This window comes from Nicotiana tabacum, chromosome 6 (genome assembly GCF_000715075.1).
Source record: "Nicotiana tabacum cultivar K326 chromosome 6, ASM71507v2, whole genome shotgun sequence".
Lineage (NCBI taxonomy): Eukaryota > Viridiplantae > Streptophyta > Magnoliopsida > Solanales > Solanaceae > Nicotiana > Nicotiana tabacum.
The window spans coordinates 194948566-194976291 of record NC_134085.1 but is presented as its reverse complement, the minus strand read 5'-3'; the positions used below and the strand labels follow the sequence as shown (position 1 = coordinate 194976291).

At 42.2% G+C, this 27726-nt stretch overlaps 1 pseudogene; it reads right to left on the bottom strand.

Annotated features, from left to right (window-relative positions):
• Positions 1 to 92: 92 nt before the first annotated feature.
• LOC107761824 (uncharacterized) lies at positions 93 to 27604 on the bottom strand (annotated as a pseudogene).
• Positions 27605 to 27726: the final 122 nt, after the last annotated feature.

Genomic DNA, 27726 nt, shown 5'->3' with positions numbered 1-27726 from the left:
GCACAATCATGTCATGTTTTTAGGAGGCATGCTTAAAACTCAGGCACAAGTCCTATTATTCTGGTGAACAACTTCAACTTGACAATAGTTTCCTAATCTCCAGTTCCGTCTTCCAGTAAAAAGTGTCTTTCAAGGATAGCAACAGTCTCTTCCTTGGGACTGTCATAATATTAGCAATTCATCAAATTACGCACAACAGTCTTATGACTTTCTTGTCCCAATGGTCAAACACCAAGAAAAGTTTCGACAATACAGTCATAGTTGTACACAACAACAACAACAACAACCTAGTGTAATCCCACAAGTGGGGTCTGGAGAGGATAGGATGTACGCTACCTTACCCCTACCCTAGAAGGACAGAAAGACCTGTTGATCAAGTCATGGACATTATTTAGAGCATTACCCCAGATAGAAATCTAGAAGGCAAAAAAATAAATCCAATAGCTAATATTCCATGTGAAGACTCTTTGCTAAAAAAGGATAAAATATTATTTTGTCCCTCAAACAAGAAATAATTTGCAAATAGAATAAAAAGGGACGAAGTCATAGCTACAACCAACAAAACAAGAACTAGAAAGCATTAAAAAAAGGAGGCATGACAAATATTGTATTTCTTAATCTTATTGTATTTATTGGGGAAAGGGAATTGACTATGACTAATTTAGCAAACAATATGAAAATTATCATGCACCTTCTTACTCATCAAGTATTTTTTAGTAAATTTCATTAATTTAAAAGTCAACTCCTTTGAAGCCTTCTTAGAAGGTTATGATCAGTTCAGACAACAGTTCCAATCCTAGATAATGGAAGCTTACCTCCCAGGTCTAAGAATCTTGTACTTTTCAAACTTGGTAAGATCCACCATAGTAGATCCTGCTTGCCCAGCTGGAAGAACTCCATCATAGACATATGCACAATGCTCCCAAAGGTTCTCAAAATCTTTGATGTTTATGCTACTGGGTTGTCCACTGAGGTTAGCACTAGTAAGTGTAAGGGCACTTCTAGAAATACGGGCAATTTCCCTGATGAAGTTATAGTCAGGAACTCGAACCCCTATGCTCTCTAATCTGGGGCTTAATGGCTTCTCAAGGATACTTGACTCACCTACAAAATATCCGTATTAACCCGTTGAAACAGAAGATTCATAATAGAAAGATAAAAGCTTCCAAAACTACTTAACATTAGCCAGATTTTGCCTAGGGGAGTGACTCTTCCTGGTCCTTATTCAAGTGTCTTACTTGAGAAGTTACATACAGTTACTATGTAAAATAAAGTAGTACTAATTTGAGATATTTAACTGTGATGATCCAAAATGTCATCACTTGTTTTAGAAATGAATTATGCATTTTGATGTCTTAGAAACCTCTCTTAGCATCACCTTGATTTGCGTGCACACTCCAGACGCATAGTCGGAACGCCTAAATGTGAAAATCTATGAAAAATAATAATTTTTGACTATAAAATTAATTAATTTGACTTTGGTAAACATACCCAGAACCGTGATTTGACGGTCCCGAAGGGTCCGTAGGAAAATATGGGACTTGGGCGTATGCCCGCAATCAAATTCCGAGGCCCCAAGCCCGAGAAATGAATTTTTGAAGAAAATTGTTTTCTGAAATTGTTTTTAAGGGTTGGAAATGAATTTTGATTAGAACACGTTGGTATCAGGCCCGTATTTTGGTTTCGGCGCCCGGTACATATCTTATGTATGATTTAAGATAATTCTATGAAGTTTGGTAAGAAACAGAATCCGTTTGACGTGATTCAGACCTTAAATGCAAATTTGATGTTTAAAGGAGTTTTGAGAAATTTCATTGATCTTGAGGTTTAATTCGATGTTCATGATGTTATTTTGGTGATTTGAGTACATGAATAAGTCCATGGGATGTTTTTGAGGTTGTGTGTATATTTGGTTTGGAGCCTCGAGGGCTCGGGTGAGTTTTGGATAGGCCACGGGGTGCATTTTGAACTTAGAAAATTGCAGGTTTTTCAGGTGTGCATGGCAGGCCTGCAGGCTTCGCATTGGCTCGCAAATGCAATATCGCAAATGCGAGCGGCTTGTCTCATTTGCGAAAGAAGCCCAGGCTAGCTCCCTCTCGCAAATGCGAGATTATCTTCGCAAATGCGAAGTTTCCCATTTGGCCAGTGATCGCAAATGCGGCCTATGTGTCGCAAATGCGACATTTTGTTCGCAAATGCGAAAGCCCAGCATTTATAAAGGGTTCGCAAATGCGAGCCCTGTTTTGCATTTCCCAACTTAGCAGAGGTCGGGGTTCGCAATTGCGAACCCTTGTTCTATGACGACCCGGTCAGTCGTCTCATGAGTTACCGCTCCGTTTCCCCCATTTCTACTTCTTTATGCTTCGTTATCCGTGTTTTATGTGGTCGAGTTGATTGGTTTGCGTTTGGTGTGGTTTTGGTAAGAAATGAGACACTTATCTCTTTTAAGAAGGCTTAAGTTGGAAAAGTCAACCGGATGTTGACTTATGAGTTGAGGGCTCGGATGTGAGTTCCGATGGTTCGGTTAGCTTCAGGAGGTGATTTGTGACTTAGGAGCGCGATCGGAATGGGTTTTGGAGTAGTAGAGAAGATTTAGGCTTAAATTGGCTAAGTTGATATTTTGGCGATTCCGGTTGATAGGAGAGATTTTGACATAGGGGTCGAAATGGAATTCCGAGGGTGACAGTATCTTCGTTGTGTCATTTGGGATGTGTGTGCAAAGTTTTAGGTCTTTCGGATGAGATTTGATAGACTTTTTGATCGAAAGCATAATTTAAGAGTTCTTGGAGTTCGTAGTCTTGAATACTATGTTAAATTGGTGATTTGATGTTGTTGTAAGCGTTCCGAAGTGTTGAACAAGTTTGAACGATATCATGGGATGTGTTGGTACAATTAGTTTGAAGTTTCGGGGGTTTCGGGATGTTTTAGGCCGAAAATCATAGCTATAGCAGGTCCAGAAGGGTTGCAGGCCTCGAAAACCACCCGCGCGGTCCGCACAAAAAGAAGTGTGGCTGCGGTATGTGCTTTTCGGACCGCACAAAAAGAAGTGCGGCCGCGGTAGGTGTCATGCGGACCGCACAAAATGGTGTGCGGCCGCGGTGGGGAATGATTCGCTGGTCCTACTTCGGAAGCTCATATCTTTTGATCTACAAGGAATTTCGAGATGATTCAAAAACAAAGTTATAGCCATTCGTGTCTAGTTTCCAAAAAGGTAATGATATCGCAATTTGGACATTTTAGAAAAAGTTATGGCCAAAATACTGTTCCCTTTCCATTCAATGACGGGTTCACCCGGAAATTGGAACCTAACCATCTTCGTACGACAGTCAACATTTGCATAGCATGAGGCCAACCAGTCCATTCCCATTATCACATCAAAATCAACCATTTCTAAATCAAATAAATTTGCCGAGGTTTGACGACTACAAATCATCACAGTGCAACCTCTATATACCCTTCTAGCAATCACAGAATCTCCTATCGGAGTAGATACCGCGAGGGGTTTACTTATCAATTCAGGTTCAATGCCAAACTTATTAGCCACAAAGGGTGTAACATATGATAATGTAGATCCCGGATCAATTAGCGCATATACATCATAAGAAAACACAGATATAATACCTGTAACAACATCTGGAGACGACTCGAGATCCTGTCGACCTACTAGAGCATAGGTTCGATTTTGAGCACCACTCGAACTCGGCACTGCACCTCTACCCCTACCACGACCTGTCGACTGCTGAAAACCCCGTGCTGGAGGTCGAACTAATGAGGAAGAACCAGACACAGATCCAGTCGGCTGAGCCATACCATCACCTCCTTTATTAGGACAATCCCGCATAATATGGCCAGGCTGTCTACACGAATAGCACGCATCAGAACCTCGACGACACAGTCCGAAGTGGGCCTTGCCGCACTGATCACAATGTGGTGTTGGGGGTCTCATCTGACTAGTATCCCTGTGATGTTGCGAGCCAGATGCCCGCGAACTCTGACCTAGACCAGAATAGGATCGATCATATCGAGGCCTCTGAAACTGTGAAGGAGCACTAGCTACAGGTGGCGCCGAACTCCTCGAAAACTGTGGCATGATGCTGCCTCTGAAGTCATCAGAATACCCTGCAAATCTCGCCCTCTTATGCTGGCCCCTATCCTGCTCCCTAACTGCCCTCTGCTGGCACTTACGATTCTCTAGGGTCTGGGCATAAGCTTGAATAGGTAAATATCCATGCCCTCCACCAAGGAGGCTATCTTACACTCATTTATCAGATGTGGTCCCAACCCATTCACGAACATATGCACCCTATCACTCATCTCGGCTACCATATGGGGAGCATACCTTGCCAAAGAATCAAACTGCATACTGTAATCTCGCACACTCATATTACCTTGTCTAAGGTTCAAGAACTTATTAGCTCTAGCTCGTCGTATCTCAACTGGCAAGTAGTGACGAAGAAAGGCCTCAGAAAATTCCTTCCACACAGCTGGAGGAGGGTTCGGACCCCTGGATCTCTCCCAACTATCATACCAGAGAACCGCTAAATCCCGTAGCCGATAAGAAGCCAACTCTACTGCCTCTGTATCACTAACATGCATAACCCGAAGTGTACGATGAACCTGGTCAATAAAAGTCTGTGGGTCCTCCTTGGGGTCTGATCCGGTAAACACTGGAGGGTCTAAATTAATAAAATCACGAACTCTTGTACTAACTGGTTTCTCAGCAGCACCTGTATTTTGCCTCTGAGCCTGAGCAGCTACCAAGCTAGTCAATAACTGCAAAGCACTCCACATATCCTGGTCTGGAGTGCCAGACGGAGGAACTGGAGGCGCTGGGTGCCTTCTAATATCCTCTGGAGGAGATGGAGTAGATGAGGTATGAGAGGGCATCTCACTTTGAGCCTCACTTTGTCCTGCTCTGACTTGGGGCACCTGACTGGTACCCTCTCCCGCTGCTGTATCAAGTTGTCTACTAATCGTTTGCTTCCTAGTCGAAGGCATCACTGAAAAAGAGGTGAATATTAGAGAAGAACACTTACGACTCAACTCTACACACGATCTAGATTCAGGAAGAAGGTAACAACCCTAGATGTCATGTAGCCTCCTGATTATAAATGTGGCGCGCTACACATCCATAATCAAGACTCTACTAGACACGGCTCATAGACAACCCCTAGGACAGACTTGCTCTGATACCAAGTTTGTCACGACCCAAACTGGAGGGCCATGACTAGCACCCGACCACACTTGCCGAGCACCAACGTACATTTCATCTAACCTTCATTATTATCTTTTAGGGCTGACGAGATCAATATAAATGGTAGACCTGGATCATGGACAACCAGCAATAAAATATGACGGCATGAACATACATAGCAGGGGATGACCAGACAATCAAGAAACTACATATAAGGTATGAGCTACCACGCTACTATGAAAGACTATACAACAAAAACTAGCCGACAAGGCATGCCAAACTATACATGAGTCGACACTTGTCTATGAGCCTCTAAAGGAACATAAGTGCTGCAACATAGCCGGAACAGGGCCCCGACATACCCATAATGTCTATAACAAAAATGCATACCAAGACCAAGGCAAGTCCGAAGAAGGGATCTCGCCAATCACCGCTGAACTAGACAGCCTACTGTGGTGGGGGAGCTGCACCTGCCTGTCTATCAGGACCTGCAGCACGACATGCAGCGTCCACAAATAAAAGGACGTTAGTACGAATAATGTACTGAGTATGTAAGGCAGGGAACCATAAATACGATCAGTAATGTAAGCAAGGATAGAGAATATACAACCTGTAACATCTTAGTACCTCTGAGGGCTACTTACATGAAATGCATGATACATATGTATAAATACATAAACCCTTAAAACATTCGCCTCTGTGGGCATCATCATCATCATATTGTCCCGGCCATCATAAAGCTCAGTAGAATCGTACCCGGCCACGTGGATCTCGGTAAAACCCAACTGATCAGTGGTTGCACAATAGGTGTCGTACCCAGCCAACTATAGTGTGGTTCGGTAGAGTAAAATAGATACATATATATAATGCATGCTCGACTTATGGAATCACATTCTAAACCTTTTGGAGTGACGTAAGGTCGGTATCCTTTGTACACGTTATTAGGACTAACTCTTCACTATGAACTTTATAAGAATCAGGAAGTACCAACAACATTGATAACATAAGAATAAGAGAAGCAACATTAACATCAATCGTTCCATAAGAGGGAAAACAATGTAAGTACTGCTAGCTTCTAAGAGTAGAGTATCTTGGAAGCTCGTTCATTACATTATGTACAATCGGAGTCGTGCAAAAGAAGGAAAGGGATAGCCTCACATACCTTGTATATACTGCCCCAATCTCAAGCTATGCAATTGTCAAAACTCCTTAGTCTACAATAAGAGAAATGATACTATCGTTATCATTTAAGCGTCATAACTATTATGTATCGACCACAACCTATTATAAGAGAAACGATACTATCCACTATATATATGACCTCACACCATTCAAAGTAGTCACAAAACAGCCCAAACAACATCAATAATAAACATATTGAGCCTCCCAAAATAGTCCACACACAGCCTAATCACTCCATACATACGACGACCACCGTAGTCGTGTCAAACAACCTGGAAATGTTACGAATAACTATCAGCCCATAACCTACATATATATGGTGTTTATCCACACCCTTCCTCCTCCAAAACTCCACAAAACAGTAGTAAAATATGCAGCACAACAACAACGCAAAACAGTCCACAAAATAATAACATTACTACCAAGCCTTTCGATATATATTTGACAAGTTCTAGCTTCAATGGCTTAGCCGCAACTTGGATAATCTTAAATACATATAGAGTAAAAGGTTACTTACCTTTATACAGAAATAACAACTCCAATTTGACCTTAAATTTCCATGAAATATCCCTCCAATGCTGCCACAACAACAAAAAAGCGAAACTAGCGATCAATTAGTATTTTTCGGCACTAGAATCACTTTAAAAGGCTTGAAATCACCTAGGATTGATATTAAGAACATGAGGGAGTATTTACAGAACATAAACCCTTTAAAAAACTTCCCACACGAGCTGGAACGACACAAAAATTAGCAACAACAAGAAGAACAAGAGACTTACTAGCGCCACGGAATTCCCGACACTTGATTTGTGTTGTTTGCCCTTTTTGGGTCTTGAATCTTGAGAGAACCTTGAGAGGATGTTCCTAGGGTTCTATGGTTTAAAAATAGTGAGAATAAATGACTTAAAACGGGTTGGAGGAATCCTATATAGGTCCAAATATCTTAAACCGCCTTAGTGGGCCCCATAGAGAGGTGTTTGGCGCAGTCTCGCGAAAACGCGAATATCTCTCTACTCCGAGATCGTATCGATGAACGGTTTAGTGAGTTGGAAACTAGACTCATAGATATTTAATTTGGTTGGTATATAACCCCGTAATTCCTTGTAAATTAGGAGAAAATATTAGAAACATTTGACCTAATATTTAAGTAAAATTATGAACCTAAGTTGCGACAACGTTTGTCAACTTTTGTTTCATAACTCGTTTGACTTCAAGACTTATGATACGGATATTATATGGTTAAAATACCTTAATAAATGAACTCCTTAGTGTATTAAGCACCGCTAGATTACCTAAAAATACGAGTTACATCAACCTTGATTCATTTAACTTCTAATACTTGTTAATCACCCTTATACACTCTTGTATCACTTAAGACCAATATGATTGACTTCTTATCATCTCAAAGATAATTCCTTCTTGGATTTATGTTAACTAATATATGGCATGAACTAACACATGTGGATATGGGTTGTAACACCCTCCCCCCTTAGGAACATTCGTCCTCGAATGTAAGGGTTTATGGGGAGTTTAAATCATCGTGGATTCCAATGGAAATTTCCGATCAATTTTCCCCTATAAAATGGTCACTAGCAAAACTTGCAAGTAATTAAGCCCAACATATGGCTTCACAAGGCTACACAAAGCATTATGCATATTTACATTATCTACATATCACCATTTTGTATTAAGGAAGAGTATTCTCAAATTATTGCTTACCTCATAGAGCCGTTTCACCTTCCAATGTATCCTGTCTTCCACCAGCATCCTTGTTATCTTCATTCTGGAATAAGTAAAGGTATTTAGACTTCATCTCCTCTTCTACTTCCCATGTCATTTCTTCCATATTTTTGTTCCTCCACAATACTTTGACGGAAGTTACATCTTTTGTTCTCAGCTTGCGGACTTGCCGATCTGATATCGCCACTGGCACTTCTTCATATGATAGGTCCTCTGTAACTTGTACATCTTTGATAGGGACGACTCGAGAAGGGTCTCCAATACATTTTCTCAACATAGATACATGGAATACCGGGTGGACAAATTCCAATTCGGATGGCAATTCTAACTCATAAGTAACCTGTCCAATTCGTCGAAGAATTTTATACGGCCCGATATACCTTGGACTCAGCTTACCTTTCTTCCCAAAACGCATAATACCCTTCATTGGTGAGATCCTCAGGAAAACCCAATCACCAACCTCAAACTCTAGATCACGACGTCGGACATTAGAATAAGATTTTTGCCTGCTTTGTGCCGTCCTCAATCGCTCCTGTATCACTTTCACCTTCTCAATAGCTTGGTGAATCAAATCTGGCCCATATAATTCTGTTTCACCGACTTCGAACCATCCAACTGGTGATCTACATCTCCTCCCGTATAGTGCCTCGTATGGGGCCATTTTAATACTGGAATGGTAGGCAAATTCTATGGGGCCATTATTGTAGGCAAATTCTATGAGTGAAAGATGATCATCCCAATTCCCCTTAAAATCTAGAACACATGCTCGTAGCATATCTTCCAGTGTCTGAATGGTACGTTCAGCCTGTCCGTCAATCTGCGGATGAAATGCAGTACTGAGATTTACTTGTGTGACTAAACCCTTCTGGAAAGACCTCCAAAAGTTAGCCATAAATTGAGTTCCTCGGTCTGATATAATAGATACAGGCACACCATGAAGCCTAACAATCTCCTTGATATACAACTTCACATAATCTTCAGTTGTGTAAGTTGTCTTCACTGGAAGAAAATGGGAACATTTTGTAAGTCGATCAATTATCACCCAGATGGAGTCAAACTTATGATAAGAGCGAGGTAATCCAATAATGAAGTCCATATTAATCACCTCCCACTTCCAGGTCAGAATCTCTATATTTTGAAGCAATCCACCGGGTTTCTGATGTTCTATCTTTACTTGTTGACAATTGGGACACTGGGCTACAAATTCTGCAATAGACTTCTTCATATTATCCCACCAATACTGCTCCTTGACATCATGATACATCTTTGTCGAGCCGGGATGGATGGAATATCGGGATTGATGAATCTCATTCATAATCTTCTCTCGCAACCCTGCCACATTAGGCACACACAATCGGCTCTGGTATCTCAGTGACCCGTCTTTTCCAATCCCAAAAGCCATACTTTTACACTGTTGAATGCTTTCTCTTAATCGTACTAAGATAGGATCGTCATATTGTCGTGCTTTTACCTCGGCTACCAAAGATGATTCTGATGTATTCTGTACAGTAACACCTCCGTCATCAGAGTCTAACAATCTGATTCTCATATTGGCTAGCTGATGAAGCTCTTTAATCAACCCCCATCTACCTGCCTCAATATGTACTAAGCTTCCCATTGATTTACGGCTGAGATCGTCTGCCACAACATTGGCTTTACCGGGATGATACAATATCTCGACGTCGTAGTCTTTCAAAAATTCAAGCCACCTACGCTGCCTCAAATTCAACTCTTTCTGCTTGAAGATGTATTATAAACTCTTGTGATCTGTGTAGATGTCATCATGGACGCCTTATAAGTAGTGCCGCCATATCTTCAAAGCATATATTACTGCAGCCAATTCCAAATCATGGGTTGGATAATTCTTTTCATGCTTCTTCAATTGTCTTGATGCATAAGCAATCACATTCCCACGCTTCATCAATACGCACCCCAAACCTATACCTTATGCATCGCAATATACCACATAACCTTTTGTTCCTTCAGGAAGAGTGAGCACTGGTGCGGATGTCAATCGATTCTTCAGCTCCTGAAAACCACGTTCACAAGTGTCAAACCACTGGAATTTGGTAGCTTTCTGTGTTAACTTAGTCAATGGTGATGATATAGAGGAAAATCCTTCTAGAAACCGCCTATAATATCCTGCTAGCCCTAGGAAGCTGCGGACTTCTGATGGTGTTGTAGGTCTCGGCCAATTCTTTACTGCATCGATCTTCTGAGTGTCGACACTAATACCCTCATCAGATATCACATGGCCAAGGAATGCTACTGAGTTCAGCCAGAATTCACATTTGGAGAGCTTAGCATATAACTTACGATCCTGAAGCATCTGTAATATTATCCGCAAGTGGCCACATGTTCCGCCTCCGAACGAGAATACACTAGAATGTCATCAATGAATACAATCACGAACACATCAAGATAGGGCCTGAATATAGTATTCATGAGATCCATAAAAGCTGCTGGGGCATTTGTTAGCCCGAACGACATCACCAAGAACTCAAAGTGCCCATATCTTGTCCGGAAGGCTGTCTTTGGAATATCCTTCTCCCTAACCCTCACCTGATGATACCCTGAACGTAAATCAATCTTGGAGATATACTTGGCACCCTGGAGTTGGTCAAACAGGTCATCAATTCTTGGAAGTGGATACTTGTTCTTTGTAGTAGACTTATTCAATTGTCGATAGTCGATACACATCCGTAACGACCCATCTTTCTTCCGCACGAATAGGGCTGGTGCACCCCAAGGTGAAGTGCTAGCCCTAATAAAGCCCTTATCCAGCAAGTCCTTCAACTGCACCTTCAACTCTCGCAACTCTGCCGGGGCCATTCTGTAGGGAGGAATAGAGATTGGTTGAGTGCCAGGCAACACATCAATGCTAAACTCAATCTCCCTTTCAAGAGGAAGGCCTGGGAGTTCAACTGGGAAAACATCTGGGAATTCGTTGACCACAAGGATTGATTGTAAAGTAGGCGGTTTTGCCTCCGCATTCCTAACGCGAACGAGATGATAAATGTAACCTTTTGAGATCATTTTCCTTGCCTTAAGATAGTAAATAAACCTACCTTTTGGTGTAGCAATGTTCCCTTTCCATTCAATGACGGGTTCACCCGGAAATTGGAACCTAACCATCTTCGTACGACAGTCAACATTTGCATAGCATGAGGCCAACCAGTCCATTCCCATTATCACATCAAAATCAACCATTTCTAACTCAAATAAATTTTCCGAGGTTTGAAGACTACAAATCATCACAGTGCAACCTCTATATACCCTTCTAGCAATCACAGAATCTCCTATCAGAGTAGATACCGCAAAGGGTTTACTTATCAATTCAGGTTCAATGCCAAACTTATTAGCCACAAAGGGGGTAACATATGATAATGTAGATCCCGGACCAATCAGCACATATACATCATAAGAAAACACATATATAATACCTGTAACAACATCTGGAGACGACTCGAGATCCTGTCGACCTACTAGAGCATAGGTTCGATTTTGAGCACCACTCGAACTCGGCACTGCACCTCTACCCCTACCACGACCTGTCGACTGCTGAAAACCCCGTATTGGAGGTCGAACTAATGAGGAAGAACCAGACACAGATCTAGTCGGCTGAGCCATACCATCACCTCCTCTATTAGGACAATCCCGCATCATATGGCCAGGCTATCCGCACGAATAGCATGCATCAGAACCTCGACGACACAGTCCAAAGTGGGCCTTGCCGCACTGATCACAATGTGGTGTTGGGGGTCTCATCTGACTAGTATCCCTGTGATGTTGCGAGCCAGATGCCCGCGAACTCTGACCTAGACCAGAATAGGATCGATCATATCGAGGCCTCTGAAACTGTGGAGGAGCACTAGCTACAGGTGGCACCGAACTCCTCGAAAACTGTGGCCTGATGCTGCCTCTGAAGTCATCAGAATACCCTGCAAATCTCGCCCTCTTATGCTGGCCCCTATCTTGCTCCCTAACTGCCCTCTGCTGGCGCTTACGATCCTCTAGGGTCTGGGCATAAGCTTGAATACAGAAATATCCATGCCCTCCACCAAAGAGGCTATCGTACACTCATTTATCAGATATGGTCCCAACCCATTCACGAACATATGCACCCTATCACTCATCTCGGCTACTATATGGGGAGCATACCTTGCCAAAGAATCAAACTGCATATTGTACTCTCGCACACTCATATTACCTTGTCTAAGGTTCAAGAACTTATCAGCTCTAGCTCGTCGTATCTCAACTGGCAAGTAGTGACGAAGAAAGGCCTCAGAAAATTTCTTCCACACAGCTGGAGGAGCGTTCGGACCCCTGGATCTCTCCCAACTACCATACCAGAGAACCGCTAAATCCCGTAGCCGATAAGAAGCCAACTCTACTGCCTCTGTATCACTAACATGCATAACCCGAAGTGTACGATGAACCTGGTCAATAAAAGTCTGTGGGTCCTCATTGGGGTCTGATCCGATAAACACTGGAGGGTCTAAATTAATAAAATCACGAACTCTTGTACTAACTGGTTTCTCAGCAGCACCTATATTCTGCCTCTGAGCAGCTACCAAGTTAGTTAATAACTGCAAAGCACTCCGTATATCCTGGTTTGGAGTGCCAGACGGAGGAACTGGAGGCGCTGGGTTCCTTCTAATATCCTCTGGAGGAGATGGAGTAGATGAGGTATGAGAGGGCATCTCACTCTGAGTCTCACTTTGTCCTGCTCTGACTTGGGGCACCTGACTGGTACCCTCTCCCGCTGCTGTATCAAGTTGTCTACTAATCGTTTGCTTCCTAGTCAAAGGCATCACTAAAAAAAACAAGGTGAATATTAGAGAAGAACACTTACGACTCAACTCTACACACGATCTAGATTCAGGAAGAAGGTAACAACCCTAGATGTCATGTAGCCTCCTGATTATAAATGTGGCGCGCTACACATCCATAATCAAGACTCTACTAGACACGGCTCATAGACAACCCCTAGGACAGACTTGCTCTGATACCAAGTTTGTCACGACCCAAACTGGAGGGCCATGACTAGCACCCGACCACACTTGCCGAGCACCAACGTACATTTCATCTAACCTTCATTATTATCTTTTAGGGCTGACGAGATCAATATAAATGGTAGACCTGGATCATGGACAACCAGCAATAAAATATGACGGCATGAACATACATAGCAGGGGATGACCAGACAATCAAGAAACTACATATAAGGTATGAGCTACCACGCTACTATGAAAGACTATACAACAAAATCTAGCTGACAAGGCATGCCAAACTATACATGAGTCGACACCTATCTATGAGCCTCTAAAGGAACATAAGTGCTGCAACATAGCCGGAACAGGGCCCCGACATACCCATAATGTCTATAACAAAAATGCATACCAAGACCAAGGCAAGTCCGGAGAAGGGATCTCGCCAATCACCGCTGAACTGGACAGCCTACTGTGGTGGGGGAGCTGTACCTGCCTGTCTATCAGGACTTGCAGCACGACATGCAGCGTCCACAAATAAAAGGACGTCAGTAAGAATAAAGTACTGAGTATGTAAGGCAGGGAACCATAAATACGATCAGTAATGTAAGCAAGGATAGAGAATATACAACCAGTAACATCTTAGTACCTCTGAGGGCTACTTACATGAAATGCATGATACATATGTATAAATACATAAACCCTTAAAACATTCGCCTCTGTGGGCATCATCATCATCATATCGTACCCGGCCATCATAAGGCTCGGTAGAATCGTACCCGGCCACGTGGAGCTCGGTAAAACCCAACTGATCAGTGGTTGCACAATAGGTGCCGTACCCGGCCAACTATAGTGTGGCTCGGTAGAGTAAAATAGATACATATATATAATGCATGCTCGACTCATGGAATCACATTCTAAACCTTTCGGAGTGACGTAAGGTCGGTATCCTCTGTACACGTTATTAGGACTAACTCTTCACTATGAACCTTATAAGAATCAGGAAGTACCAACAACATTGATAACATAAGAATAAGAGAAGCAACATTAACATCAATTGTTCCATAAGAGGGAAAACAATGTAAGTACTGCTAGCTTCTAAGAGTAGAGTATCTTGGAAGCTCGTTCATTACATTATGTACAATCGGAGTCGTGCAAAAGAAGGAAAGGGATAGCCTCACATACCTTGTATATACTTCCCCAATATCAAGCTATGCAATTGTCAAAACTCCTTAGTCTACAATAAGAGAAACGATACTATCCACTATATATATGACCTCACACCATTCAAAGTAGTCACAAAACAGCCCAAACAACATCAATAATAAACATATTGAGCCTCCCAAAATAGTCCACACACAGCCTAATCACTCCATACATACGACGACCACCGTAGTCGTGTCAAACAACCTGGAAATGTTACGAATAACTATCAGCCCATAACCTACATATATATGGTGTTTATCCACACCCTTCCTCCTCCAAAACTCCACAAAACAGTAGTAAAATATGCAGCACAACAACAACGCAAAACAGTCCACAAAATAATAACATTACTACCAAGCCTTTCGATATATATTTGACAAGTTCTAGCTTCAATGGCTTAGCCGCAACTTGGATAATCTTAAATACATATAGAGTAAAAGGTTACTTACCTTTATACAGAAATAACAACTCCAATTTGACCTTAAATTTCCATGAAATATCCCTCCAATGCTGCCACAACAACAAAAAAGCGAAACTAGCGATCAATTAGTATTTTTCGGCACTAGAATCACTTTAAAAGGCTTGAAATCACCTAGGATTGATATTAAGAACATGAGGGAGTATTTACAGAACATAAACCCTTTAAAAAACTTCCCACACGAGCTGGAACGACACAAAAATTAGCAACAACAAGAAGAACAAGAGACTTACTAGCGCCACGGAATTCCCGACACTTGATTTGTGTTGTTTGCCCTTTTTGGGTCTTGAATCTTGAGAGAACCTTGAGAGGATGTTCCTAGGGTTCTAAGGTCTGAAAATAGTGAGAATAAATGACTTAAAACGGGTTGGAGGCATCCTATATAGGTCCAAATATCTTAAACCGCCTTAGTGGGCCCCATAGAGAGGTGCTTGGTGCAGTCTCGCGAAAATGCGAATATCTCTATACTCCGAGATCGTATCGATGAACGGTTTAATGAGTTGGAAACTAGACTCATATATCTTTAATTTGGTTGGTAGATCACCCCGTAATTACTTGTAAATTAGGAGAAAAGATTAGAAACATTTGACCTAATATTTAAGTAAAATTATGAACCTAAGTTGCGACAACTTTTGTCGACTTTTGTTTCATAACTCGTTTGACTTCAAGACTTATGATACGGATATTATATGGTTAAAATACCTTAATAAATTAACTCTTGAGTGTATTAAGCACCGCTAGATTACCTAAAAATATGAGTTACAACAACCTTGATTCATTTAACTTCTAATACTTGTTAATCACCCTTATACACTCTTGTATCACTTAAGACCAATAGGATTGACTTCTTATCATCTCAAAGATTATTCCTTCTTGGATTTATGTTAACTAATATATGGCATGAACTAACACATGTGGATATGGGTTGTAGATCCACCAACTGCCCTAGCTCCGGATCAGGCTCCAGCTATGGATGCTCCAGCAGCACCAGTTCAGGCACCAGCTATGCCCATCGTGATTTCGGGTCTTTAGGAGGCCTTGGCCCAGATCTTATCAGTTTGCACTGGCCTGGCTCAGGCAGTTTCAGCCACTACAGTAGTAGCTACTTCATAGGCAGGGGGAGGCAATTAGACCCCTACTACTCGTACACCTGAGCAGGTAATGCAGGGACTACAGACACTAGGGGCACCTCCAGCTCAGCCGGTTGCACCAGCTCAGGAGTTTGTTGTGCCAGTTATGCCAGATGATGAGCAACATCGTTTTGAGAGGTTTGGTAGACTATATCCTCCGTCATTCAGTGGTGCTGAGGGCGAGACTGCCCAGGGTTTTCTTGATAAGTGTCAGCGGATGCTCCGTACAGTAGGGATTCTTGAAACTAGTGGTGTGACATTTACCACCTTTCAGTTTACTGGGGTTGCCTTCACTTGGTGGGAGGCGTATGAGAGGCGTAGGCCGGTTGGAGTAGCGCCCCTTACTTGGCATGAGTTCTCCACTATTTTCTTGGAGAAGTATGTACCGTAGTCCCGTAGAGAGGAGCTGTATAGATAGTTTGAGTGGTTGGAACAGGGGGATATGACTGTGTCACAGTATGAGTCGAGGTTTTCTGAGTTGGATCGTCATGCCATTTGGATGGTTTCGACAGATCGTGAGAAGATCAGGAGATTTGTTGATGGCCTTAACTATTATCCCCGTATTCTTATGACCCAAGAGAGGGTGTTGGGTGCTACGTTCAAGGAGGTCGTCGATATCGCTTGCAAGATTGAGACGGTTTGCCGTCAGGATCGAGAGGAGAGGGAGGCCAAGAGGCCTCGAGGATCTGGCAGTTATAGTGGTGCTCCTTCGAGGGGCCACTTTCAGTATGGTAGAGGTCGTTCTTTCAGGCCTGCTCAGTCAGCTCGCCCAGGTTATCGTGGGGCATCTTCGGGTCATGGTTATCATGGTACTTAGCAGGACCAGTAATCACTTAGTGCCCTTCCAGCCCAGAGTTCATCTCGTGCCCCATCAGCTCAGGGTTCTTTTATACCGAGTGCATCAGCTGGTCACTCCGGTGCAAGGGGTTCCCTTCATTCCCCTTCTCCAGCACCTGGGAGTCATTTTGAGTATGGATATGTGTGGATGCAGTGTCCTCTTCGTATTGCTAGTTCATCTCAGCAGAAGGGTCAGCCCTCGACTTCTGCTCCAGTTACCTCACCACCCGCCCAGCTAGCTAGGGGTGGAGGTCAGGTAGCCAGGGGTCTCCCTAGAGGGGGAGGTCGATCAGGGGGCGGTCAGGCCCATTTCTATGCACTTCCAGGCTGACCAGATGCTATTGCTTCAGATGCTGTCATTACAGGTATTGTTTCAGTCTACCACAGAGATGCCTCTGCATAATTTGATCTCAGTTCCACCTTTTCTTATGTGTCATCATACTTTGCTCGTTATTTGGGTACGCCCCATGAGTTTCTTGCTTTACTTGTTCATGTATCTACCCTAGTGGGCTATACTGTTGTTATAGACCGTGTGTACTGGTCATGTGTGGTGACTATTAGGGGTTTGAAGACCCGAGTAGATCTATTGCTATTGAGCATGGTGGATTTTGATGTCATTTTGGGCATGGATTGGCTATCTCCGTGTCGTGCTATTCTAGACTGTCATGCTAAGACAGTCACTTTGGCTATGCCGGGGTGTACCACAGATCGAGTGGCGTGGTGTGACTGGTTATGTTCCTAGTAGAGTGATATCTTTCTTGAAGGCCCAACGTATGGTTGGGAAGGGTTGTCTTTCATATCTAGCGTTTGTGAGGGATGTTGGAGCTGAGACTCCTAGTATCGATTCTATCCCAGTTGTGAGGGATTTTCCCGATGTGTTTCCTGCAGACCTATCGGGCATGCCACCAGATAGGGATATTGATTTTAGTATTGACCTAGTGCTGGGCACTCAGCCCATTTCTATTCCGCCATATCGTATGGCACCAGCAGAGTTGAAGGAATTGAAAGAACAACTTTAGGAACTCCTAGATAAGGGGTTCATTCGGCCTAGTGTGTCACCTTAGGGTGCACCAGTTTTGCTTGTGAAGAAGATGGATGGCACGATGAGAATGTGCATTGATTATAGGCAATTGAACAAAGTAAAAATTAAGAACAAGTATCCTATGCCTCGCATTGATAATTTATTTGATCAGCTTCAGGGAGCGAGGGTGTTCTCTAAGATTGATCTCTGTTCAGGCTATCACCAGTTGAAGATCAGGGATTCAGATATTCTTAAGACTGCTTTCAGGACTATATATGGTCACTATGAGTTTCTTGTCATTTCTTTCGGGCTGACTAATGCCCCAGCAACGTTCCTGTATTTGATGAACAATGTATTTCGACCTTATCTGGATTCATTCGTTATTGTATTCATTGATGATATTCTGATGTACTCACGTAGTCAGGAGGAGCACGCAGAGCATTTGAGAGTTGTATTGTAGAGATTGAGGGAGGAGAAGCTTTATGCAAAATTCTCCAAGTGTGAGTTTTGGCTCAGTTCAATGGCTTTCTTGGGGCACGTGGTGTCTAGCAAGGGTATTCAGGTTGATCCGAAGAAGATAAGGCAATTCAGAGTTGGCCTAGACCGTCCTCAGCCACAGAGATTTGTAACTTTCTTTGGTTGGCAGGCTATTATCGCCGGTTTGTTCAGAGATTCTCATCTATCGCATCACCCTTGACCAAGTTGACTTAGAAGGGTGTTCCATTTGTATGGTCGGACGAGTGTGAGGAGAGCTTTTAGAAACTCAAGATAGCCTTGACCACAACTCCAGTATTGGTTTTGCCATCAGCTTCAGGTTCATATACCGTGTATTATGATGCTTCAAGAGTTGGGATTGGTTGTGTATTGATGTAGGAGGGTAGAGTTATTGCTTATGCTTCTTGTCAGTTGAAGCCCCATAAGAAGAACTACCATGTTCATGATTTGGAGTTGGCTGCCATAGTTCATGCATTGAAGATTTGGAGGCATTATTTGTATGGTGTATCTTGTGAGGTATTCACCGATCATCACAGTATTCAGTATTTGTTCAAGTAAAAGGATCTTAATTTAAGGCAGCGGAGATGGTTGGAATTGCTTAAGGATTATGATATCACTATATTGTACCATCCGGGAAAGGTCAATGTGGTGGCCGATGCGTTGAGCCGAAAGGTAGTGAGCATGGAGAGTTTGGCATTTATTCTAGTTGGGGAGAGACCCCTTGCAGTTGATGTTCAGGCCTTGGCCAGTCGGTTCATGAGATTGAATATTTCGGAGCCTAGTCGGGTGTTGGCATGTGTGGTTTCTCGGTCTTCCTTAGATGATCGCATCAGAGAGCACCAGTATGATGATCCGCATTTGCTTGTCCTTAAGGATAAAGTTCAGCATGATGATGCCAGAGATGTGACCATCAGTGATGATGGTGTGTTGAGGATGTAGGGATGGATTTGTGTGCCCAATGTGGATGGGCTTAGAGAGTTGATTCTGGAGGAGGCCCATAGCTCGTGGTATTCTATCCATCCGGGTACCGCGAAGATGTACCAGTATTTGAGGCAGCACTATTAGTGGAGAAGAATGAAGAAAGATATTGTGGGATATGTATCTCAGTGTCTCAACTGCCAGCAGGTAAAATATGAGTATCAGAGACCGGGTGGCTTGCTTCAGCAGATGGTTATTCCCGAGTGGAAGTGGGAGAGGATCACTATGGACTTTGTGGTTGGATTTCCTCGGACTTTGAAGAAGTTTGATGCTATTTGGGTGACTGTGGATCGGCTGACCAAGTCCGCGCACTTCATCCCTGTGTGTACTACATATTGTTCAGAGCGATTGGCAGGGATTTATATCCGGGAGATTGTCCGGTTGCATGGTGTTCTGGTTTCCATCATCTCAGATAGAGGTACTCAGTTTACTTCCTAACTTTGGAAATCTATTCAGCGAGAGTTGGGTACTCAGGTGGAGTTGAGCACAACTTTTCATCCTCAGACAGATGGACAGTCCGAGCGTACGATTCAGATATTGGAGGATATGTTGTGTGCTTGTGTTATTGACCTTGGAGGTTCATGGGATGAGTTTCTACCACTTGGAGAGTTTGCTTACAACAACAGCTACCGGTCGAGTATTCAGATGGCTCCGTATGAGGCTTTGTATGGGAGGCGGTGTACATCTCCAGTTGGTTTGTTCGAGCCCGGTGAGGCTAGACTATTGGGGACAAATTTGGTTCAGGATGCCTTAGAGAAAGTGAAGGTGATTGAGGAGAGGCTTCGTATAACGCAGTCGCGTCAGAAGAGTTAAGCGGACCAGAAGGTTTGAGATGTGTCCTACATGGTCGGTGAGAAGGTCTTACTGAAGGTTTCGCCCATGAAGGGTTTTATGAGGTTTGGGAAGAAAGGGAAGTTGAGTCTGCGGTTCATTGGGCCTTTTAAGGTGCTTCGGAGGATTTGGGAGGTGGTTATGAGCTTGCTTTGCCACCCAGCCTGTCGAATGTGTATCCGGTATTTCATGTTTCTATGCTCCGGAAGTATATTGGGGATCCGTCTTATGTTTTGGACTTCAGCACAGTTCAATTGGATGATGATTTGACCTATGATGTGGAGCCAATAACTATTTTGGGTCGTCAGGTTCGGAAGTTGAGGTCAAAGAATATAGCTTCAGTGAATGTGCAGTGGAAAGGTCGGCCCATGGAGGAGGCTACCTGGGAGGCCGAGCGGGAGATGCGGAGCAGATACCCTCACCTGTTTGAGGCTTCAGGTATATTTCTTGACTCGTTTGAGGATGAACGTTTGTTTAAGTTGGGGAGTATGTGACGACCCGGTCAGTCGTCTCATGAGTTACCGCTCCGTTTCCGCCATTTCTGCTTCTTTATGCTTCGTTATCCGTGTTTTATGTGGTTGAGTTGATTGGTTTGTGTTTGGTGAGGTTTTGGTAAGAAATGAGACACTTAGTCTCTTTTAAGAAGGTTTAAGTTAGAAAAGTCAACCAGATGTTGACTTATTAGTTAGAGGGCTCGGTTGTGAGTTCCGATGGTTCAGTTAGCTTCGGGAGGTGATTTGTGACTTAGGAGCGCGATCAGAATGGATTTTGGAGTTGTAGAGAAGATTTAGGCTTAAATTGGCGAAGTTGATATTTTGGCGATTCCGGTTGATAGGCGAGATTTTGACATAGGGGTCGGAATGGAATTCCGAGTGTGACAATATCTTCATTGTATCATTTGGGATGTGTGTGCAAAATTTTCGGTCATTCGGACGAGTTTTGATAGACTTTTTGATCGAAAGCATAATTCAAGAGTTCTTGGAGTTCATAGGCTCGAATCCTATGTTAAATTGGTGATTTGATGTTGTTGTAAGCATTCCGAAGTGTTGAACAAGTTTGAACGATGTCATGGGATGTGTTGGTACAATTAGTTTGAAGTTTCGGGGGTCCCGAGTAGGTTCCGGGATGTTTTAGGCCGAAAATCATAGCTGTAGCAGGTCCAGGAGGGTTGCAGGCCTCAAAAACCACCCGCGCGGTCCACACAAAAAGAAGTGTGGCCGCGGTATGTGCTGTGCGGACCACACAAAAAGAATTGCGGCCGCGGTAGGTGTCATGCGGACCGCACAAAATGGTGTGCGGCCGCGGTGGGGAACGATTCGCTGGTCCTACTTCGGAAGCTCATATCGTTTTATCTAAAAGAAATTTCGAGATGATTCAAAAACAAAAGTTGTATCCCTTCGTGTATAGTTTTCAGAAAGGTAAAGATATCGCACTTTGGACATCTATAGAAAGAGTTATAGCCAAAATACTAAAGCCTGTCACTGTAGAGGAAGGCCTGTGTGGCCGCGGTTGTTTTTGCGCGGACCGCACTGGCTTGTGCGGACCGCGGTCGATTTGGTGCGGCCCGCAGAGGCTGAAATCTGAGGGGTACTCTATAAATACGAGGTTTTGGATTTTATTTAATATTTTGACCTAGAGAGCTCGGATTTTAGCGATATTTTGAAAGTTTTTCAAGAAATTTATCGGGGTAAGTGATTTTAACTCAGATTTGACTAGAATACATGAATCTATCACTAAATTCATCATTTGATTCATGATTTGGGATGGAATTTGGGAAGAAAATTGTGAAACCTTTCAAAAATGTAAAATGATGATTTGAAGGACCAAATGATATCGGAATTGGATAATTTTGGTATGGTAAGACTCGTGAGGGTATGAGGATTACGAAAATATAAATTTTACCCGATTCCGAGACGTGGTCACGGGGCTCGGGTTTTGCTAATTTTGGGATTTTTGATATTTTTCGAATGTTTTCGCTGGGCTTTGTTCCCTTAGCATATTGTGACGTATTCGTTCTGAGATTTAGCCGGTTTGAGGTGAGTAATGATTGTAAATGATATCCTGAGGGTTTGAAACTCCGGATTGCACATCGTAGTGCTATATTGAGGCAAGATACGCACTGGATGATGAGTGTGGGGTCTTTTACTACTGGGGATTGTGACTTGGTCCGTCCTGATTGATGATATTACCGCGTATTTGATTGAAATTCATTTGTTATCATCATGGTTTGTGCTGATTGCCATATTTGGGCTTCTTTGCCAACTATTTGAACCCTTCGGGGATTTTTATCACTATTTCCTCACTGCTTGACTTATTATTTGAACTCAGTCCTGTGGATATCTACTGTTTTACAAACTCAACAACTTTTACTCAGATTTGAAACTTAAATGATATTTCTACATCATGTTTTGGGCTAAGAACTACTGTTTTACTAATTCCCAAGGGGCTTGTGATGATTTTTGGACTGAGTGAGGCCGAGGGCCATATATGAGGATATGCTGAGTGATATAAGTCCTAGGGCCTGAGATACTTTATATGCCACGAGGTGGCTTGAGTGATGTGAGGACGAGTGCCGAGTGATGTGAGGCTGAGTGTCGAGTGATGATGCCATGAGGTGGCTTGATATAACGCTTGGGCCGTAAGGGGCCCCTCCGGAGTCTGCACACCCACAGTGAGCGCGGGTACCCATTATAATCTGAGAGTGAGCCCGAGGGACTGATACTGTTCTGATCGATTGATACTGTGCCCGAGGGGTGAATTTCTACTTGTTATTTACCTGTTAAATTACCTGTTTTACTTGTTTTAAAAAAGAATATCATTTGATTTCTTCACTGATTTACTGCTTTAAATAATTTTACTGCTTGATATGGAATTATTTTGTGCCTTTACGTGTTTTCATACTTTCAGCCATTATTTATAATTATTACTTACTGAGTCAGAGTACTCACATTACTCTCTACACCATGTGTGCAGATTCAGGCATCGCAGAGTCCGCTCCTGAGTACTGATTCTCCCAGTTTAGGTAGTGATTCGGAGACTACGAGGTAGCTGTTGGCGTTCATAACCCCGTGCCTCCCTTATCTTATCCTTTTTCATTTTTAGAACTATTGTATCAGAATTAGTGTTTAGTAGACTTGTATCAGGATTTCTTCGTTGATCATGACTTGCGACACCCCGGTTTGGGCTATGTCGGAATGTTTTCCACTGTTGTTATCGTTAAATTTTCGCAATCTATGGATATTATATTATGTTTATTACTATTTATGATAATTAACTGCTTAAAAAGGTGTTTCGTTTTGGTCTGGCTGACCTTGTCTTCACGAGATGTGCCATCACGATCGGGTTCGGGAATTGGATCGTGACATGTTCGCATTTCCCATACCTGCGATCTACAACTTTATACTTAGACGATTTTAAACCCATTTTTCATATCTTTTCAAAACACAAACTCCTTTGGGCGATTTCCCAAGAATAACTCTTCTTCCAAATCGATTATAAGTTAAATTTTACTCATTTCTTTCAATCATTAGCATCTTTTAACATGATTTTAACCCAAAATCAATGATTTTCATGGGGGAAATTGGGTGTTTTGGGTTGAACCTAAGTTTTTAAAAAATTGGAGATTTGGACCTTGATTTGAGGTCTGATTTCAAAACAAATCATATATTTGGGTTCGTGGGGGAATGGGTAATCGGATTTTGGTTCAAACCTTGGGTTTTGACCATGTGGTCCCAAGGGCAATTTTGACTTTTTGGGCAAAACTTTGGAAAACTCATTTTCATGTATTCAAATCGATTCATTTAGCATTTATTGATGTAATTAAGTAATTGGTGACTACATTCGAGCGAATTAGTGGTGGAATCAAGGGGTAAAGCTATAATTGAATTGTGAATTGTGTTTGAGGTATCGAGGTAAGTGTTTGGTCTAACCTTAGCTTGAGGGATTAGGAGTTGTGTCTATTTGCTACGTGTTAATTGTGGAGTACAATGTATAAGCATGGTGACGAGTATCTATACGTTGGTGTCAAGCATGCCCGTGAGTCTTGTGTTATAAATTGTTATGACTCTGTTGTGGTTTATTGTGCCTCACATATTATTATCATTATTGTTCCCTTGCCGGGACGTTTGTTTGATATTATCGTTCCCTTACCGGGATATTGTTGAGATATCATTGTTCCTTTGTCGGGATATTTGTTGATATTATTGTTACCTTGTTGGGATATTGTTGAGATATCATTGTTCCCTTGCCGGGATTTTTGTTGATATTATTGTTCCCTTGTTGGGATTCCTTGTGATTATTGTTGGCTTGTAACTGGGAGCAGGTGGTACACCTACCACAAGATATGATGAAAAGGGAGTGGGTGGTACGCCTACCACAAGATAAAATAAAAAGGAGCGGGTGGTACGCCTACCACAAGATAGATGAAAAGGGAGAGGGTGTTACGTCTACCACATGATATAATGAAAAGGGAGCGGGTGGTACGCCTACCACAAGATAAATGAAATGGGAGCGGGTGGTACGCCTACTACGAGATAAATGAAATGGGAGCGGGTGATACGCCTACCACAAGATATGATGAAAAAGGGAGCGGGTGGTAAGCCTACCACTAGATATAATAAAATGGGAGTGGGTGGTATGCCTACCACGAGATAAGTGAAATGGGAGCGGGTGGCACACCTGCCACAATATACATGAAATGGGAGCGGGTGGCACGTCTGCCACAAGATATGAGAAATGGGATCGGGTTGCACGCCTGCAACAAGATGTGAACTGAAAGTGAAATCTGCCTTTATTTTCCTTAGCCTTGTTAGTAGTTGGATTTTGGTTCCCTATAATTCTCTTGATATTCTGTTTTACTTGTTATTCCCCGAAGCATGTTTCCCCTTCCCATCTTTATTTGGTTATTCCTATATTTTTTTCGTTGTATATATCTTTGAACTGCACAGGTTTATTTGGTAGTTTGGTCCTAGCCTCATCACTACTTCGTCGGGGTTAGGCTGGACACTTACCAGCACATGGGGTCGGTTGTGCTGATACTACACTCTGCACTATGTGTAGATCCCGGAGCAGCTTTTGGACGGTAGCTTGGAGGCTTCCTTCAATCCATCCGGAGACCCAAGGTAGACCTGCAGGCATCCGCAGGCCCTGACGTCTCCCTCTGTCCTTATTTACTGTTTCATCTTTTTGCTTCAAAAATAGGGTATCTTTTATTCTCGGACCCTGTATTTAGCAGTCTTAGACCGTCTGTGACACTGCGACACCAGGTTTTGGGTAATTAAGGCTTAAGTAGTTGTAATAGCTACAGATTTAGATATTTTATTATTTTTCTTCCGCTTAATTAAATATTCCTGTGTTTATAAGTTATTGCTTTATGTTTGTTAGAAAGAATTAATTGAATAATGAAGTAATTAGTTTAAAGGATTGGCATGCCTAGCTCACATTAGTAGGCGCCATCATGACTCCCAAGGTTGGAAAATCCGGATCGTGACATTAACTTTGTGATCCGAACAGATCTTGAATAAGGATAGCCATCCCTGCCACATTTGTTGGACATAACATACAATAAGCTACTTTGATTAACGTTATAGGTCCTGGAAGCAGGCAATCAAGCAAGCCACGAGGCAGATGATCTGTCACAGCGTAACGTTATATATCATGAACATCACCAACACAAATTTCCAGAGGACTTGTATGCTTACGATTCACTGCCTCAACAAAACTACATCAATGCACCATATAAAATTAAACCAGACTTCCCATAAATATGACATAGAGAAATAAACAACAAATAAAATTGTCTCCTTGATTGCTAGGTCAAATGAATAAACAGTGAACGATAAGAATGTTTCTTTTTTCTAAAAGTTAAATCAATCTGGAGCCCCAATAAATTTCAATGGGAAGTATATTATCTTCTGTTTTCTAGCAACCTAGGTTCAAAAGATTCCTTTCTAGTTCACAGAACTAATCAACACTTGCAGGTTTTGAGCATATCAAGTTTTGGCAGTAATTTTAATTCAATCCGTACCAGGCTCTGCTGCTAGCTCATTCAAAGGCAACTTAGCGACATCCATTCGATGGTCTTGCCCAATGTCATTATGAAGACCTCCAAGATGAGAGATTGGATCTCTTTGTGTTCTGCAATTAACTCAAACTTCTGATTCTAAATGGGAATTAGGTTCTTCTCAATAATTTTGGTTAACCTTGAAAAGTGGATGAATGTATACAACCACAAATAGATCAAATTTTCCTAACATTTAATGGTTCATTAAGCCATTAGCCTTTACTTCAGTTACTATGTGCTTCCCTGTGGCGTAAGCTCCAAATTGCTATTATCGATAGACATGCCGTCAATCGGAACAACAATTTTGGCGGGGCCATTATAGCAATATCTATCACTAGTGTATTTACAATGGCATCAATCATATCTGAAAGTCCAAAAAGATCTCTTAAACTTCCACCAACAACCCTCAAAATAATATCAATTTTAGTGTTTGGTTTAGAAAGTATGCTATAATAACAGCAGAAGCAAAGAATTTCCCAGCTAGTTGAAACATGACAACTTAATTAATGAAGGTGAAGATTTTAGAACTGAATGGGTACAGAAGCATCCATTGCAGCATCAATACCTAAGACAATATTTAGATCACCACCCTATCGGAGGTCAATGTCCTTTTTTGGGAAAACAAGAGGTGTCCCAGCTTGGCGCAATTTTACTATTCAACCAGATACTAATTACCTATGGGTTCAATCTCTAAGATTTTTAGCATTGAACCCATTATATTTTTAAAATTATGGGTTCATATCTACTATTTGTTGTAACAACAACAACAACCTAGTATAATCCCATAAGTGGGGTCTGGAGAGGGTAGTATGTACACAGACCTTACCCCTACCCTAAGGTAGAGAGGTTATTTTTTGATAAGGTAAATTGTATTAATCAAAAGGGAGAGAACTCCCATATACAAGAAGTATACCAAAAAGTAGAGAATTACATCAGAACATGATTTTCTACAAAAGACGCCCAATCTTCTATACAAATGGGGGCTATATGAGTGCACCAAAAGCGATCAAAGATAAAAGACTATTCTTAAGATGTGAAAAAGGAGACTCAATCCTCTCAAAAGCTCTCTTATTTCTCTCCCCCCAAACTATCTACATGAGAGCTAACGGGGCGAACTTCCACGCCTTTTGCTTTCTTCTTCTATGAAAATTGGCCCAGCTATATAGCATTTTCTTAACAGTGCTTGGCATCATCCATTGAACACCAAAAAGGTTTAGGATAGCCCTCCACAAAGCCGAGGACACATGGCAATGCAACAAAAGATGATCAACTTCTTCCCCTAAGCTTTTAAACATATAACACCAACTAACAAGTGTAATTCCCCTCATTCGAAGATTCTCAGCAGTCAAAATCACTCCCCTTGCTGCTAGCCATGCAAAAAAGCACACCTTCATGGGCGTCTTAGGAATCCAGTATCTATCAAAGGGATCTGTTTCCTCACTCCTCCAAATGATATACATAGTTTCACACACCCTTCAAGTGTTCAAGTGAGTTTGTTAAGACAAACTATGATCTTTAGTATTCCATAGCTAATATATAGAAAATATTGACCATGTGGAAAAGAAACACAGAAATCAGCTAC